This window comes from Caloenas nicobarica, chromosome 1 (genome assembly GCF_036013445.1).
Source record: "Caloenas nicobarica isolate bCalNic1 chromosome 1, bCalNic1.hap1, whole genome shotgun sequence".
NCBI classification, from domain to species: Eukaryota; Metazoa; Chordata; class Aves; order Columbiformes; family Columbidae; genus Caloenas; species Caloenas nicobarica.
Window position 1 is genome coordinate 62,870,853 of NC_088245.1, and position 17,226 is coordinate 62,888,078.

Consider the following 17,226-nt stretch of genomic DNA (forward strand, 5'->3'; position numbering starts at 1 on the left):
CTACTTCAATATCAGTATGTCAAACACCACCAGTGGCAGGGCCTTTTAAATCTTAAGGGTCCTTACTTTTCACTAGTGAAAAGACTGTAGGAATTTTAAGCAGCAAATTCCATGCTGAGTGCCAACTCTTATTTCCATGGGCTGGATCAAGCTAATGTAGTGGGATTAAAGAGTTTCTCCAGCTGATGACCACCTCTGTTTGACACAAGATCAACAGTTTGCAAAGCATATTCAAATAATCATTAAAAAAAAATCTACTGGTCTTTATTTAGTGTCTATTACTCTTGGCAGAAATAACAGGTACCAGTCCTTTGGAAGGTAATGACACACAGATGTGCCTTTTCTTATCTTGTTTAGTTACTGCTGTGCTGATCCACAGACATGCAGCCATACCACTTCTTACACAACTGCAATGCTTTGTGGATTATTATAGCAAAAAACAAACATCCACAAGACATTGCTCACTCCTTTAATTTCATTTTTCCACAGTGCTTCTGCTGAAGAAATTGCTGTGAGACAACTGATTCAAATTTCCCCCAACTCTCCTCAAATGCACATTGAACACTTGACAATGGCCACTTTTCTGTTTTCCTCTCCATGCTCCACCAGAGAGGACCCTCTATGCATTCAGAGCAGCACAATGGAGAATGATTTCCAAAGCATTAACTTGGAGCCATTGAGACTTGGATGTTTTCAAAATGACTCTATTGTGCTCACAGGATTCTAGACTACCCCAGCTACTCTAGAAGAGAGTCTTTCTCCCTTTCTCAAAAACATCCATCCCTCAAGTCATCCCTGGAGTGCATTGTTGGGGTTGATTCCTTAGTGTAGCAAGTTCCACCAGTCAAAGCTCGACAGATACAAATAATATCAGGATATGGATATAAATTAGTGTGACAGACTCTAAATAGTTTTGACAGGTTTAGTAAGTATATATAGCAACGCAGAATGCTATTCCTGCTGTCAGACATCAATATGTAGACAGAAGATTGGGGGCACCATGGAAACTCAGCGACATAAGAGTGGTATTGATTGGGTAGAAAATGAGGCTGCAATTTAAGGCTGCCAGAGATGACAAGAATGGAGAATGACCTCCAGCAGTGAGTTTTCAGCATAAGCTCCCTGTGAACAAGCTAGTCCAAGAAGGATAAATCAGGGACAAGCTCACTAGGGATATGGGTCGACCGAATGCAGGCTACCCTAAGCAGATGAGAATTACTCTGTGTGTCTGCGTGTTACAGTGACCTAGTTCGTTCAAAGACAGCATTTTGAATGGTTTATTATAGAGTCTTGAAACAAAGAGATTTCCTCAATTAAAGTCCTGAAATGAATCCTCAAAATGAAAATGCTTTTGATACACTGATCAGCAAGAGGCTGTAAATACCAAAGCAAAGTGTACATTGTTAAAGACCAGTTCCCACAGAAAACATCACGGTTGGGAGTGTAGGTAATGAGGGGGCTTGAACCAAGCAGGAGGTTCCTTGAGGAATGCCAGCTCCATCCCCACTGCCCTAGGGTTACACTAAAACATTTGTTACACTGTAACACTTGATAAATCATACCTTTCCTGCCAGAAAAATACACTAAAATAAAATAGAGTACGAGTTAAAGGAGTGCATTTTCTGAGCTCCTGTAAAGGATTATTTTTAACTGTTATCTGAGGACTCAGGAACAGCCATTCCTAGAATGATCTCGAAAAACAAGGGACATGTCAGGGAAGTACCCTTGCTGGAGTCACGAGTGCTGGAAGTCAGCTAAGTAATAATACTCACATTAGCGATGGAAAGATGAATCTACAAAAAACATCCATCAGTACAGCTGTGTCAGGAATAAGATAAGCCTCCAAAGTGTCCTCAGTACCAGTACGGGCGTAGAGGAATACAGGCATATGGCACTGGGATAGCAGCACTATGTTTTGTAATACTATAGTAAGACCAAACTTGTGCTCCAAGGATGTATCAGCCACAGGCCATGTATCAAGTAACTGGTGATAGACATCTGGATAATTGCAAAAAGTCTGGTTTTCCTAGGCAGCTTCTACGCTGTAAACAAAGACTTACTATTTGTAAAAGAAAGATTTGTTGCTGGATTCTCTTTTTTCTACCCAAGAGCTTAATCTGGAGCACACTGAAGTCAGTAAGTTTCTCTCCTTCAGTTTCATCCAAAGCTTCATAAGTAGCAAATCACCAAATAGTTTGGCTTACTCTGGAGACAGTAGTATATTAAACCCCAGCTTTCCTTCTCTTTAGGAAGAGTCACTAAATTATTCAGCAAATTTTTTTTGTTGCTGCCTTTGTTTCTTTGTTTATCCTCTCCAATGAAGTGCCCTCTCCATTCACTTCCAAATTTTCATTACTACAGCAAATTAAAAAATTTTGTCACAAATATGAAGATTCCTTTTTCCCTCTGGATCACTTCTGATTAAAAGGTCAGACTTTTTTGTTCTTGTTGGTTTTATTTTTTTTTAATTCTTATTTATTTGCAGGGAGGAAACAGAAATACACAGGAAAAAAATTGCTTTGTAAATCAGCTAATGCACACTGTCCAGAAAATGTAAAAGGCATTTATTTCTTTACAAGAACTTTTCCCGTATTTTTCCCTTCCCTCTCTTTCTCTCTGTCCCTTCCCTCCTTCCCCCGAATGCAAGAAGTTACACACTCAGGCTACTTCTTATCCAAAAAGTTGAACTTTGCTAAAAGTTCAACAAAATCAAGGCGCAAAGGGAAAACAAGGAAAGGGCAGAGAGTTCAAGAGCTGATGAGCTACGGGTAAAGCACTCTTCCACTGTAATACAAGTCATTTAGAGCAAAAAGGATCTAGTTAAAATACCTACCACTATCCATAGCTGCAGGTATATCTCGCAGAGAAAGATTTAATGCATGTCGCAAATATTTCCACAATGCTCCCAAGAACCAACTAGTCTCTAGGGTTTACCAGCTTCAGCATGTATCACTAAGATAATGCACAGTAGACATTCACCGCCAAGGCAAGCACTTGCAGTGTGGAAGAGAGGTGTGTGACAGCCAACTGGGACATATAAAAGGAGCAGATGAGCTCCCGAAGAATGAAGACTACCTCTCCTGTATTAGAAGCTCTACCTTTACAAAAGAGAGGATGAAAGAGGGTAACGAGTTGGAAGCATAGGTATTGGAGACCATAACACATTTGCAGAATAACGTGTGTGCTCAACAGGAGGAAACTGTGTTTTCACCGTTAACTCAGCTTTTCTCCCAACCCATCCCTCATAAGTAAATGGAAGGCATAAACTAACGATGGCTGTTTTAAATAGATCTATCAGCACTTGCTAGATTCAGTTGTTCCACCAGAAGTAAACTAGAGATAAAAAGGCAAAGTCCCAAGGAAAAATATCAGAGTGCTTGGTCTGAGGGTACAGTTTAACCTCATTATCCCCAATCTCAGCCGGGACATTCCTGGCACAGGGCAACTGAGACCTGCAGGGGGTTTGCCGCTCTGGGGTCACTCCGCTGCCCTTTTGTCCTCTCGAAACGTACCAGCCCGTGGACTCCCGCCTCCCTTCCCCGCTGGGTCACGTCCTCCACCGCCACCTCTCTCCTTCTCACCCTGCCTTGGCTTTTTAACGCTCCCGTACACCGGCCCACCGCCGCCACCCCGAGCGCAGCGGCCGTCAGGCGGACAGCGGCCGCAGCGTTCCCCGTCACGGCAAAGCCCGGCGGGGACCGAGGCACCCTGGTCCTGCTCCCCCGGATCCTCGGCGCCCGCCTGCCCCTCGAGCAGGTGTCTCTGGGGCCGCAGGTGGTCCCCACCACCCCGCTGGGTCCGGGCTCCCACCCAAGCCCATGGACTCTCTCCCCGGCACCCGCCGGGCGGCGAGAGGAGGCGAGGTGGGACCGGGGCTATGGAGCCCCGCTGGGACAAGTCCCCTGGAGCCGGGATAGAGGGGAGAGAAGCGCTTCCTACCCTCCCCCTGGGGGAGGGAGTGCGGGGGGCACCAAGCCTCGGGCGACCCCTAAAAGCCCCCGCCGCCCCCTCGGACTTACTTTGGGCGGCGAAAGGTTCTTCTCCCGCAGCTGAGAGGGGCGAGCCGCGGGCGTCCCCGGTGAGCAGCGGCTGCTGCTGCTGCTACCGCCGCAGCGGGTCCCTTCGCTTCTCCACGAACGGGCTCGCCGGCTGCCGCCTCCCGCCCCGCTCCTCCCGCGCCCCGTCTCACTCTCCCGCCGGAGATTTCTCGCCGAGATTTTTATAGCGGAGGCAGGGAACCTGATCCGCGCTTTGACTCAACAGAGCCCCGGCTGCGGCGAGGTTGCGAGAGGAGGGAAGCAGGCGGGCACCGGGGCAGAGCAAAGCGGTCGCGCTGCCCCCTCGTATGATGCGGTGGGGGCCGCGCCCGCCGGGCGGGTCAGCCGCGGGGCAGCCGCGCCCCCGCCGTCGCGGGGGGTGGGACGGTGGAAGGGTGGGGAGGGGGCGGGACGGGTGTGCTCCGCGGCGAGCGGGGATCGGCGGCAGCTCCCACTGCGCCCGCCGCCGCGGGAGAGCCCGGTGGGGATAAGCCCAAGCAAGTTCCCCCTCTTCTTCTTCACGGCACCCCCGGCTGCTGAGGCGGGGGAGCACCTCACGGTACCCCCCGGCCGATGCGGGGTCTCGCCAGGGCTTCATCTACCTTTCCAGGCACAAACATGCACAGCTTTTGCCCAGGTAGCCTTTGACTGTTTGGGTATGGGGAGCTTTAACTTCAGCGTCTCTGACTTCCAGCTTGGCATTTAGACCGTGGCAGGGTTGGACTGGAAATACTGCTGGGGAAAGGGGTGGTGGGAACACAGAATAAAAACAAACAAACCAAACCAAAACAACAACAACAAAACATCCAGCTTTAAACATACAACTTCTAATTTCAGCTTGGGCTGAAAGTGCCATGAGAACAACTTTTGCCACAGCGTTTCAACACTTCTGGTTGTAGTGGTTGCTGGAGTTATACCAAGGCTTTCATTTAGAAGCAGGCTTTTCCAGCTTTTAGGTTCATTACATCCATTGAATAAGAGTGTTCCCCAGTCCACAGCTTAATTTAAAACTAAATGGACTTGTTCCAAACTTCAGGCAATTTCTATGTAATTCCTGATTCCCCAGAGCAAGTGACTGCCCTGATTTGAAAGACTGAGCCCATTGACTGCTTGGGTCTCTGCTGGGGTTTGCAGCTTGCAGCTCCTGCTCCAGGTTTGCACAGAAATCCAGTTCAGATTCTTCTCCTGTTTCCAGAGGAATGAGCTAAAAAAGTAATTTGTCTGGCACCATACACATTGCATCATCTAACACCTACCATCTGTGACAATGAAAAGCACTGTGCAGCTAGTCCCAGCGTGGGCAATTGCACCCACCTGGAGTCTTTCCTAGTAAAGTAAACTATTCCCTTCCATCCACACCTTGGCATCGTCTTTTCATCACAGAGTTATGTGCTTAGTCCTGGCATGGCTGTTCAGGATTTGCACTACTGGCGGCTTTAGTGACAGTGATGTAATTTAAAACAACAACTTTGATTTGCAATGTAAAATAGTGGGTTCAGATGGAGAGAATACTCTTTCTAGCAGCTGGATGAGTGGAAATGAGCACTCAACAGTACCCTTCATCTTTGCGTTTCAGACTATGCGATGTTGAATGGATCTTTAATGGCTAGCTTGTAACTTCCCGAGGGCTTCTCAATGAAATCCTGGCATCACAGTGCTAAACACCACAAACATCTAGAGCAAGACACTTTCCACCAAAAACCACCTGGAAGTGATCGACACTTTAAGCTCACAGAATTCCTCCATACAACCACAATAATGCATTTCAGATGGTCAATCATGTCTAAGTAACAAAGAGAAAGTCAGAAAGAGAACAAAGGCTGATCTGTAAGGTCGCCTTGATTAAAACCAAAACAGGTTGCATCAAAGTGGGTCAAGAGATTTCTTCCTTTCCTTACAGAAATCTAAGTCGTAGCTAGAACACTGAAAACTTGACCTTTTCAGCTTTTCAGAAAGCAATGGAAACTCTCTGCAGAAAGCAACTGCTTTTCACAAAGATGTGCATGATACTAGAAGCCTCCTTTGTCCACTAAATTTTAGAAGCAATGTCAATAGACAACCTTTGACCAAATTTGCTCACAGTTTTTCTCCATACCTAGTTTCCATAGCTCAGAAATTAATTTCCTGAAAATGAGTTTACATGCACGGAAACTAGTTTTGTGCAATACAGCTTGGGTTTTGATTCAGAAAGTCCAAACCAAAACTGCAGAGGAGGTTAACACAGCTGCTCAGAGGACAAATTATGGTCTGAAAGAGAAAATAACTCAGTTTTTGATTGACAAAAAGTAAATGAGTTTTAATGTTAATGTTATTTCTGTCTCAATGGCACCTTGAGGCTTAGCTGAGGTTTCCATTGCAATAAGCACTGTACAAATACAGATCTTCTTTGCCCCAGATTGACCACTGTGTTTGATGCCTTTGATATTAATGGAGTATAACAATTTAATTTCTTGACTGAACCTTTGCTATTGAGATAGAACTTGTAAAGACGTAGAAGGAGGTGAGATGGTGATTACAGCAATCTTGGGAGGACCAACATGACTCGTTTTGCCAAAAATGTCACCAACAATATGTTAATCACAGCCTCAGAGGTGCCTATTTTGCTGGTTCCCTGGCAGAAAGAACAGGACAGCATGGAGAAAAGAGATTGCGGGGAGATAGACTATGACTATTTACTTGCTAAGGGATATTTTCCTTATTAAAAGAACTGTGAAGATGGAGAGGCTCATCTCAAGAACTTTTCTGCTGTTTTGTCTCTCCTGACTTTGTTTTCCAGCCAATGCTTTATCTCCTACATGGTCTCTGGAACTACAGCCTAATCTACATTTCTTGTGTCATATAGAAAAATCCATACTGAAAAAAAAAATACTTTGGCTACTACTTTTCTAGTCTGCACACATGGATAACCTAGAAAGGAGAATATGCTTGCATATTGCCAGTGATACTTCTCTCAAAATCCTCAACATTTGTTTCCAGCTGCTGGTTCCACTCTGATCAAAAAATAGAGGTGAGGAATGAACTGGCAGCTCTACAAGTCCAATTTCTACTTTCATGTACCCTCTCTTAGCTACCCAAACCAAAAATTTGCAACTTAATGGAAGAGAGAGACAGGGCTGAATTTTCTTTTAAAAGGAAGTGGGTTAGTGCTATAAGAATTTACAAAAGGACTTCTGATAGATACCACATTCAAATGCTCTCCTAAACAATCCAAAAATATTAGATCCCAATTAGAATTCAAATTCAATCAGTACATCTTCAAGGCAATTTTGGGGAAAGAAGCTCCCAGCATTAGATGTGGTACATGCCAAAATGTAGAAAGCCACCCATAATAAATTTCCTGTCAATGAGGTGTTATTTTTTTTTTCCTCTGAAAAGACCCAAACACCAAATTTTCCCTTTGAAGCTGGGTTTTTCAGTGCTTTTAGGTAATCATTTCACAAGCCACCTGAAGGAGATAGTTACTTGGATCTCATCAGCTTCTAACAGGAGTTTGCTTTTTTTTCCAAAGATGCCCTTGAAAATTTCTTACTCTAAGGCTCAGACTACAAAATCAGAGGACAAGGCTTTCTCTAGTTTGCTCCCAAGAAGTGCTTCACTGTTTTTGGTCCCACTGCTGAGTAGAATGAGGCCATACTTTTCAAAAAGCAGACATCACCTCTTGCACACCAGTTAAAAGGTTGGTTTGGGTTGAGCTTACCTTCTTCCAGATACGCTGTAACTATAAATTTCTTTCTCTCACCCTCCCTAGCCAGCAGCAACAGCAGCTCCAGGAAGACATAACGTGATTCCAGGAAAGCAATGAGGAGAACTCGACAATAGTTTAAAGATTTTTTCATCTTTTGCTCCTTTGTTGTTCCCAGGCTATTGAGCTGCCAAACCCTGGCAACTGAGTGCCCTGTGCTCCTGCACTAAGATCAGATTTCCATTAGCGATACTGAATTATTTAGTGAATGCATCGAAGATTGAAATCAACTACTTCTGAGCTGTGTACCTTCTCACTCCATCTTTCAAGTCTGCACAATGGCAGGCACACTATCACAGAGACTATAAATCCTATAATTAGAGTAGAAAAATCCATGGCCTTCAAAAATATTAATTCATACCTCACCCTCTACTATTAAAGTAATCCAGGATGTAGAAAATCAGATTTCCCAGATGTATGTGGAAGAAGGCAAACAGAGAGTGTGAACCCAGAATTGCTATCTTTTCATGCACATATGCTAAAAACTTCAGATATCTGAAAACAAAGCCAGTGTCCCAGAACTTGGTCTTAGACTTCAGTCACCAAACCGTGAATACATGTTGTAACTTTACACATTTGACTGCTTCTATTTTCTACAAGGGGATTAAAGCTCTTGTGCTCAATATTATTCATGTGCATACATCTGCATGTTGCAGTTTGAAATCCAGAAATATAATGCGACACAGCAGGCCTTTCCAGATCTCCAGCATTTAAAAGACTGCCACTCATATGTTGGCTTCTCTCACTATTTTCTTCTTTTGTACTGGCAGTCCTGGGAATGGAAGTCTTACGTATCCAATATTTGAAGTCTATTGCATTAAAAAAAAAAGTCTTAGCTATGGTAAAAAAAAATTGCTGCTTTGACTACACTATCACTCTTTTTTCCTATATAAATAAGGATGTTCATTTCACTCCAGTTTTACAGCTTGAAGTGAAGTATAAACCAAAATAAAATGGCATTTTATTTTGAAGGGGTGAGTAATGGCTACCATTTTTGTTCTTTTTTCAGAGTTTTTTTTGTCACTCTGTATTTCTGTGTAAAAATCAAAGCAAAATGCAGAAACAAAGTGTTCTTCCATTGAAACAAAAGAAATAAAATTGACATTTTTATTTGGTTTCAAACTTTTGGCAGAAAATTACTGAACAAATAGAATGCAAATTTCCTTTTTGGTTTCTTTCAGGAAGAACTTGATTTGCTAACACCTATATTTTCTCAAGGCACTATACCCACATGCCTGACTACTCAGTGAAAGAACTGGCTTTAGAAGTAGAGAAGATCATATTTATAAATCTTTGTTAAGACAGTCAGCTCATATCAGTTGTAGTACTAAATAAATTTCTCCTAGGCACTGAACTGAAATGGTCAATTTTATTCTCAGTGATGAGGCAGTGATAACAAATTAGGGGCACTTACCACACAGCAGGCAAATTATTGGGAAATGAAAAGCATTCTGATCCTTTGCCTATGAACTGAATGGTAACACACAACCATTTTCCATTTAAAAGCAAAACTATGGCAACCGCATTTTGAAATACATAATCACTACCTTTCATTCTAATGCTGTTTATATAATTAAAAGAAATATTTCCAAATATATTTCCTTAAGAATTAGTTACTACTATTGTGGGGAACAACCATTAAGATGTTCCCTGTAGCCACAGTATGATGCAACCAGCACAGCTCTGAGCTGAATATATGAACAAAGAAGAAATTCCACTTGTCAAAATGTTCCCTTACTTTTAAAATTGATTTGTTCATCAATTTTTAGAGGGTTCACCTATGTAATTATAATGATGCTAAGCTTCATATTTAAAGACAAATATAAGTGGTTTTGACAAGTTTCCCTTATGCGCAATCAAATGATGAGATGTTCTCCTCCAGTGCAAGTGCAGAACAGACAGCTAAATCCTTGATTATGAATTTTAGTGAGATCAAGCAAGAAAAGGAACACTGAGAATATAATATTGACAAGTAATTATCAAACATGTTCAGAAATAGCATTACCAAGACTCCTTTATAACTGGCTTTTCCAAGACTTCATTGGCTTAACCTTAGTCCACAGTTGAGCTCAACAACTCACTCTTTCAATGGTTGCAGGACAAGCTTGCATGTACCAAAGGAGGGTTTTTTCTTCACTTCAGCTAGTAGCCTGCGCTGAGACTGACAGTTGTTGAAGTAACAGTAACTGATCCATAAAGTAGGACACAATCAACTTCGGGCCCTAAAAATTGTCGTTCCCAAGGATGATAGGGTTGCAAAGCTTTTCAGGTGATAGCTTGCTAGCTAGCTATTTTCACCAGAGAATAATATAAAAAGTCAAATTGTGTTAAGATTAAGTAGTACCCTTTCCCTGCTACCATTTTTAGAAATAACTATGGCAAATGGGTAATTTAGGAGATACATAATGCATAGATATAAACACACACACATAATGATAGACCAACGTAAAGGTCTGTTGTTAGAAACATAAGAACTGGAAGATGAACAGCTATGACCTGTGCATGTACAATGCCTCATTACTTAATGTAATGGCCATGATTTTTCCCCCTTAAGAACAAAATTAGGTACATCTGTTCTTAACTTACTGGCAATTTCTTGCTTGAGATTTGAGCCAGTTGCGTGGCCCTCATAAAGCATAATACACCTTTGATGGAAACTCCTGTGGGATGCTGTTAGCTTCAACGTCAGTTTGATCTAGGTTTTCATGCTCAGGAGTTTAACAAAACATGGCATCATCATTCACAGACCTAGACCCGGAGTAGCTGTTATTAAAGAAAAAAAATGAATGCATTAAAACCCTTTAACATTCACATTAAAGATTTTATACTGATGTCAAAGTATGGGGACTAATATGGGCAATGCTAACATTTCTTACTAAATGATATGAAATCTTCCCCAAAGATCCGTTTCCCAGTGTTATGTGATTGCATGAGACTTGCATTTTTCAAAAGCAAAAAGTGAACAAGGAAAAAATGGTGAGAAATTCCTGATTCTTCTACTCCCGCTTTTTTACGGGAAAAGTTTGGAATACAAATGTTAAAAGGCTGTTTAAAAATCCAAAGTTAATAAAAATGTTCACAATATGTGTAAAACTCTATAACATAAACTTATATGTCATAATATATACTACATGTAAATTTTTTAAGTTTGGAGCCTGTCTCTTGTTTTTTCACATTTTTAACTCTTGGAACTGCCAGTATAGTTGGAAAGACTTAAGAAAATAGCCATACTTACATTACATGTTGTTTTCTTTTGTTTTGTCCTCCAGCACATTCTTCACTTCAGTGGTTCCTTCTGCACATCATGAATTAGAAGGGGGTAGAACACAGGAGAAGATATCTTCTTTTGCAGAGTAAATTCTGATGTCACTCAAACAATCCTAATTTTAGGCTTATTTTGACAAACCCACTGTAGCTATTGCTGGTAATCATTTTGTCTATACGATTCTTAGAGTGAAATTATGGAGATTTTAAAATGAGGTGGGTCTGATCATATGTACTTGGTTCTACTTTGAGGAGCAGGAACAGTCAGGGTAACTCTATACAATCCACACTCGGTCTTTGAGTTTATTACTTCTACTGAGAAATGGATAGGAAGCAGGGTCTCATCCTCTGTCTCTGAGATCCATCAGGAACTTTATGCCTTTTGAAGATCCCGTGATTTTTTAGTATTTGACCTGGTTTTGGCTGTGATAGAGTTAATTTTCTTCCTAGTAGCTGATATAGTGCTGTGGTTTGGATTTAGTAGGAGAAGAATGTTGGTAATGCAGCGATGTTTTAGCTATTGCTGAGCAGTCCTTACACAGAGTAAAGGCCCTTTCTGCTTCTCACACCACCCCACTAGTGAGTGGGCTGGGGATGCACAAAAAAGTTGGGAGGAGACACAGCTGGGATGGCTGACTCCAACTGACCACAGGGATATTCCATACCATATGACATCATCCTCAGTATAAAGGCTGGGGAGGAAGAAGGGAGGGTGGAATGTTCAGAGTGATGGTGTTTGTCTTCCCAAATAACCATTACAATTGATAGGGCCTTGCTTCCCTGGAGATGGCTGAAAACCTGCCTGTCCATGGGAAGGAGAGAATGAATTCCTTGTTTTGCTTTGCTTGTATGCGTGGCTTTTGCTTTATCTATTAAACTGTCTTTATCTCAACCCACAAGTTTTCTCACTTTTACTCTTCTGATTCTCCTCTCCATCCCACTGGGGGAGAAGAGTGAGTGGCTGTGTGGTGCTTATTTGCCAGGTGGGGTTAACCCACAACGGTATTATATATGCAATGTTTAAAACAAATTACCTAAGGTTTGTAGTCTGTAGTCCCTTTTGTCCTAATTTTAGTATTAATGCTAATTAGTGTGCACCATTATCGATGAAATTATAGATGAACGTGTCTTCATTAGAAATAGTTTTGTTTTTTCAATTTATTTTTCAACACTACAAGAGATAGCATAACCTTCTTCTTAAAGCTCTTCAGAGTTGTTTTTGCCTCCCCAGGCTATTCTTTTTTTCCAATTTTTCAGGCTAAACACCAAGATATTGCAAACCAGACATTTCCAAACACTTAGATTGAGCTCCATCTCCATCTCTGCATCGTCCCCCTCTTCAGCATTCTTTGCACCCTCCTTAAATAACCTGCGTGCTTCTCTTTATCTAAGTGATGCTAATATAAGATTAGGACAGCATAAATAATGTGTACCTAGAAATTACACCATTGTCAAGGAGTTGAAAGCAGCAACAACACAAGATTTGTGTTAGGAACCACTGTTAACTGCCTAAGGCAGTATGATATTTAATGAAAAGTTTATAATATTTAACAAAATGTTCATGCTTCTATTATAATTTACCTATTTTTCCTCCATCATATTTTTTCAGGAGGGAGAAAACATGAGTCTTTAACAAGGAATTTGTATGAGTCTATGACTTTCCATCACTGTTGTTGTCTGAACTGTTTTTTCAGTGACATTTTTTAGATTTTGATTAATTTTTTTTTTTTTTTTTTTTTTTTTGGTGTGACATCTGTTTCATTTCAGCTGTCTGGGATAGGAAATGAGGAGCTCTTTCATAGCTGGATCGCCTGTCTTTACTTTAGCATCTACAGGTACCATTCATCTTCCAGCTGAAATACTGGTTTGGAATGTTGTAAAATGATACTCCCTTTATGTCTCAAATTATTCCTACAGTGTTGGTCAAAAAACTGAGAACCACCTAATTTTGAAGCATAGTCTTAGGACCAGATCATAATTGTAATTCAATGCTCTTTATATAATATTTTTTTCCCCTGGTTGTTCTGATGATGAAAGAAGTGCTGGGAATTTATGAACTTGTTTAAAAAGTGTAGTTTTGGTTGGTTTTGGTTTGGTTTGGTTTGGTTTTTTAATTCGTGAAATTGAAAAGTGAAGACGGGAGAAGTCCCTGCAAACTGATACCTGATCTGGCCAGGAAGAAGTCGTACTTCATGGAGTTCTGGTTTATTAACAGAATAACATTTTTATCCAATCCTACATGAACCTTCACAGCTGGATTTTTCCCCACAGCCTGTCTAATACTCAGATTCATTTTGTATGGCATGCCCAGATCAGACTGGAGGCAGACTGGAGGCAAACCGGAGGCAGACATGCATTCAAACTCTCCTCTCTGTGGTGCCTATTCACACAGAATCACAGAATCACAGAATGTTAGGGATTGGAAGGGACCTCGAAAAATCATCTAGTCCAATCCCCCTGCCAGGGCAGGAACACCTAGGTGAGGTTACACAGGAAGGCGTCCAGGTGGGTTTTGAATGTCTCCAGAGAAGGAGAATCCACAACCTCCCGGGGCAGCCTGTTCCAGTGTTCCGTCACCCCGACTGAGAAGAAGTTTCTTCTCAAATTTAAGTGGAACCTCTTGTGTTCCAGCTTGAACCCATTATCCCTTGTCTTACTGTTGGTTGTCACCGAGAAGAGCCTGGCTCCATCCTCGTGACACCCACCCTTTATTTTTATATTTATAAACATTGATGAGGTCACCCCTCAGTCTCCTCTTCTCCAAGCTAAAGAGACCCAGCTCCCTCAGCCTTTCCTCATAAGGGAGATGCTCCACTCCCTTTGTGGCCCTGCGCTGGACTCTCTCCAGCAGTTCCCTGTCCTTCTTGAACTGAGGGGCCCAGAACTGGACACAATATTCCAGATGAGGTCTCACCAGGGCAGAGTAGAGGGGAAGGAGAACCTCTCTCGACCTACTAACCACCCCCCTTCTAATACACCCCAGGATGCCATTGGCCTTCTTGGCCACAAGGGCACAGTGCTGGCTCATGGTCATCCTGCTGTCCACCAGGACCCCCAGGTCCCTTTCCCCTACACTGCTCTCTAATAGGTCATTCCCCAACCTATACTGGAACCTGGGGTTGTTCCTGCCCAGATGTCAGACTCTACATTTTCCCTTGTTATATTTCATTAAATTTTTCCCCGCCCAACTCTCTAGCCTGTCCAGATCCCGCTGGATGGCAGCACAGCCCTCTGGCGTGTCAGCCACTCCTCCCAGCTTGGTGTCATCAGCAAACTTGCTGATAGTACACTCAATTCCCTCATCCAAGTCATTGATGAATATATTGAATAGTATTGGTCCCAGAACTGACCCTTGAGGCACTCCACTAGATACAGGCCTCCAACCAGACTCCGCCCCATTGACCACGACTTTCTGGTTCTCTCCTTCAGCCAGTTTGCAGTCCACCTCACTACCCGATCATCCAGTCCACACTTCCTCAGTTTTGCCGTGAGGGTGCTGTGGGAGACGGTGTCAAATGCTTTGCTGAAGTCAAGGTAGACCACATCCACTGCTCTGCCATCGTCAATCCACCTTGTTACGTCTTCATAAAAGGCTATGAGGTTGGTCAAACACGACTTCCCCTTGGTGAAGCCATGTTGACTGCCCCTGATGACCCTCTTATCCTTGATATGTCTTAAGATGGCACCAAGGATAAGGTGTTCCATCACTTTCCCAGGGATGGAGGTGAGGCTGACCGGTCTATAGTTGCCCGGGTCCTCCTTCTTGCCCTTTTTGAAGACCGGAGGGACATTTGCTTTCCTCCAGTCCTCAGGCACCTCTCCCGTTTCCCAAGACTTGGCAAAGATGATGGAGAGTGGTCCAGCAATGACTTCAGCCAGCTCCCTCAGCACCCGCAGGTGCATTCCATCTGGACCCATGGATTTATGGATGTCCAGATTGCTTAACTGGTCCCTAACCCAGTCCTCATCAACTGAGGCAAACTCCTCCATTGCCCTGCCTTCCTCTGGGGCCTCAGGGGTACGGGGCTCCTCAGGACAGTCTCCGGCAGAGTAGACAGAGACAAAGAAGGCATTCAGTAACTCTGCCTTCTCTGTATCTTCTGCCACCAGGGCACCCACCCCATTCATCAGTGGGCCTACATTGCCTCTGGTGTTAGTTTTATCTGCCATGTATTTGAAGAAGCTCTTTCTGTTGTCCTTGACCCCTCTTGCCAGGTTTAACTCTAAGGAGGCCTTAGCTTTCCTAGTTGCCTCCCTACATCCTCTGACAACAGCCTTATATTCTTCCCAAGTGGCCAGCCCCTCCTTCCATGATTTGTAAACCCTCCTCTTCCACTTGAGTTTGCCCAGCAGTTCCCTGTTTAACCACGCAGGTCTCCTGGCTCCCCTCCTTGACTTCCTGCGCGTCGGGATGCACTGATCTTGAGCTTGGTAGAAGCAGTCCCTGAATGTTAACCAACTATCTTGGGCCCCTTTACCTTCAAGCAGCCTTGCCCACGGGATTTCCTTCAGCAATTGTTTGAACAGGCCAAAGTCGGCCCTGCTGAAGTCCAGGTTTGCAATTCTGCTCGGTATTCTGCTCCCACCACAGGAGATTCTGAACTCCACCATCTCATGGTCACTGCAACCAAGGCAGCCCCCCACCTTTACTGCTTCAACCAGACCCTCCTTGTTAGTGAGGATGAGATCCAGCAGCGCACCTCTCCTAGTTGGCTCCTCCACCATTTGCATCAGAAAGTTATCGTCAATGCACTGGAGGAACCTCCTAGACTGAGGCTGGCTGGCTGAGTAGTCCTTCCAGCAAACATCAGGGTAGTTAAAATCCCCCATAACAACCAGAGCCTGTGACTGTGAGGCCACGCTCAGCTGCCCGTAGAAGGCCTCATCAACTTCCTCACCCTGATCTGGTGGCCTGTAATAGACTCCCACAACAGTTCTGACCTGTGATTTTCCCCAGTAACATAATAAGCCAGCTTCAGAAAAATTACCCGCACTTTGCTAGAACAATTGATCTAGGAAGGACATTTAAGGCAAATTTTTCCTGGGTTTACTGTTATTAAAGAAAAAAAGAAAAAAACACAACAGGTAAATCCATTTGAATTTACACCTTCTCAGGCTGTGATAACAATGTGTTCGGAAAACTTCAAGATTTCCGGTACTCAGCTTCACTGAACATCAAGCTATCACTCAAGATGTCATAAAACTGTTAGTGATTCAAACTTTCCTCTAATTACAACTTTTCAAAATTCAAATCTCACCCATTATTGAACAGAATTTCAGAATGGCCAACAATACCATTTTAACATTCAGGTGCTCTGTTCTTCGGGACATTTGAGAAGAGGAAGAGCACAGAATCTGGAACCACTTGAGAATACAGACCACTGTTAAGCTCAGGCTGTCTAAAAAATGAAGACAGATTAAAGGAAATGGAAAGAGATTTCCTGTTCACTGTGTGCACTACTTGACCAACATTGTGAACACTCTAACATTCATAACTGTAGAAGTCATTAACCAAATATCCTCCAACTTGAAGAAGTCTTGTTTCCTTCATCTCGTCAATATTTAAGATGTGGGACAAGACTGAATTGCTATTTTTTGACCACCATTCTTTTGCCATATTTTGCATTATGACCTCTGAAAAGCATTTGCGTAATTGACATATGAAGCAGATTAAAGTAGCCACTTCTGCTCAAGGTTTGTTTCTTCATTATGGAGAACAGTGGTTTTTTTTTTTTTTTTTAATTAATACTTCAGATTAACAGCTAAGAATGGGCATACTTATTTCAAGAAGATGAGCTTGAAAAATTGAAGCACATGAAAAAAAGGCTTACAACAGTAGCTCTACCTGAAGTATAACTAGTTTTACTCAATTGTCATTAATAACTTCAGCGCATTTCGCATGAGAACCGAAAGCTTTATCAGTATTATTTCTTGCTGTATACTGGTGGTAAAACTGATGGTTAAGAAAAGTTAAATCCAGCTCTTTTTTTTTTTCATCAATGAGTGAAACAAATGCTGAATCTAAGTTCAAGCCTCTGGATGCTAGCTTGCCTCTCTGTGTGTATGTGTAGGACATGAATGGGACATCCTCTGCCATCAGCTTTTCAGCCTATGCATTATGCCCGCTCCCCTCCCATAACAAACAGTAGTAGCATTTCTTGCTCTTTTGTCTTGTGACTGCAC

At 42.8% G+C, this 17,226-nt stretch overlaps 1 protein-coding gene across 2 annotated transcripts in view; it reads right to left on the reverse strand.

Moving 5' to 3' along the window:
- Positions 1-4,223, reverse strand: part of PTN (pleiotrophin) — a 74,462-nt gene extending 70,239 nt beyond the window's left edge. The window contains exon 1 of one of the 2 annotated variants that reach the window (XM_065641738.1): positions 4,020-4,223. The gene's annotated coding sequence lies outside the window, so the exon portion shown is untranslated. The remainder of the gene's footprint in view (positions 1-4,019) is intronic. The other variant, XM_065641727.1, reaches the window with a different exon arrangement.
- Between the last annotated feature and the right edge of the window lie 13,003 nt (positions 4,224-17,226).